This window comes from Callorhinchus milii, unplaced genomic scaffold (assembly GCF_018977255.1).
Source record: "Callorhinchus milii isolate IMCB2004 unplaced genomic scaffold, IMCB_Cmil_1.0 Scaffold30, whole genome shotgun sequence".
Lineage (NCBI taxonomy): Eukaryota > Metazoa > Chordata > Chondrichthyes > Chimaeriformes > Callorhinchidae > Callorhinchus > Callorhinchus milii.
The window spans coordinates 3154048-3155749 of NW_024704771.1; positions in this window are offsets into that span (position 1 = coordinate 3154048).

Genomic DNA, 1702 nt, shown 5'->3' on the forward strand with positions numbered 1-1702 from the left:
TGCATACTGTCATTAAGGGATAGCCCAATTACTAGCCCAATCACCAGCCCTCAGAAGAGCAATCAACTGCGAGTGACTGAGTATTTGAGTAGGTGACTGCGTGAGTGAGAGAGCGAGGGAGTGATTGTAAGGGAGTGACTGTGTGTGACTGTGTGAGGGAGTGACTGAGTGTGAGGGAGTGACTGTGTAGTGACTGTGTGTGAGTGACTGTGTGCGAGGAATTGACTGTGTGTGAGGGAATGACTGTGAGTCAGTGACTGTGTGTGAGGGAGTGACTGTGTGTGAGGGAGTGACTGTGTAGTGACTATATGTGAGTGACTGTGTGTGAGGGAGTGACTGTGTGTGAGGGGGTGACTGTGAGTCAGTGACTGTGTGTGAGAGAGTGACTGAGTGTGAGGGAGTGACTGAGTGTGAGGGAGTGACTGTGTGTGAGTGACTGTGTGAGGGAGTGACTGAGTGTGAGGGAGTGACTGTGTGTGAGGGAGTGACTGTGTGTGAGGGAGTGACTATGTAGTGACTGTGAGTCAGTGGCTGTGCGTGAGGGAGTGACAGTGTAGTGACTGTGTGTGTGTAGTGACACTGTAGTGACTGTGAGTCGGTGACTGTGTGTGTGTGTGTAGTGACAGTGTAGTGACTGTGAGTCAGTGACTGTGTATGAGAGAGTGACAGTGTAGTGACTGTGAGTCAGTGACTGTGTGTGAGAGAGTGACAGTGTAGTGACTGTGAGGACTGTGAGTCGGTGGCTGTGTGTGAGAGAGTGACAGTGTAGTGACAGTGTAGTGACTGTGAGTCGGTGGCTGTGTGTGTGTGTGTAGTGACTGTGTGTGTGTGTAGTGACTGTGTGTGTGTGTGTGTGTAGTGACTGTGAGTCGGTGGCTGTGTGTGTGTGTATAGTGACAGTGTAGTGACTGTGAGTCGGTGGCTGTGTGTGTGTGTGTGTGTAGTGACTGTGTGTGTGTGTAGTGACTGTGTGTGTGTGTGTGTGTGTGTGTAGTGACAGTGTAGTGACTGTGAGTCAGTGGCTGTGTGTGTGTGTGTGTAGTGACTGTGTGTGTGTGTGTAGTGACAGTGTAGTGACTGTGAGTCAGTGGCTGTGTGTGTGCGTGTGTGTGTAGTGACAGTGTAGTGACTGTGAGTCGGTGGCTGTGTGTGTAGTGACTATGTGTGTGTGTGTGTAGTGACAGTGTAGTGACTGAGTCAGTGGCTGTGTGTGTGTGTGTGTAGTGACTGTGTGTGTGTGTGTGTGTGTAGTGACAGTGTAGTGACTGTGAGTCAGTGGCTGTGTGTGTGTGTAGTGACTGTGTGTGTGTGTGTAGTGACAGTGTAGTGACTGTGAGTCAGTGGCTGTGTGTGTGTGTAGTGACTGTGTGTGTGTGTGTGTGTAGTGACTGTGTGTGTGTGTGTGTGTAGTGACTGTGTGTGTGTGTGTGTGTAGTGACTGTGTGTGTGTGTGTAGTGACTGTGTGTGTGTGTGTAGTGACAGTGTAGTGACTGTGAGTCAGTGGCTGTGTGTGTGTGTGTAGTGACAGTGTAGTGACTGTGAGTCAGTGGCTGTGTGTGTGTGTAGTGACTGTGTGTGTGTAGTGACTGTGTGTGTGTAGTGACAGTGTAGTGACTGTGAGTCAGTGGTCGGTGCCCTGAGGGGGGGGTGTGAGGGGTGTGAGCGGCCGCGGCTCTCCGGCGGCTCTCGGGCGGCTCTCGG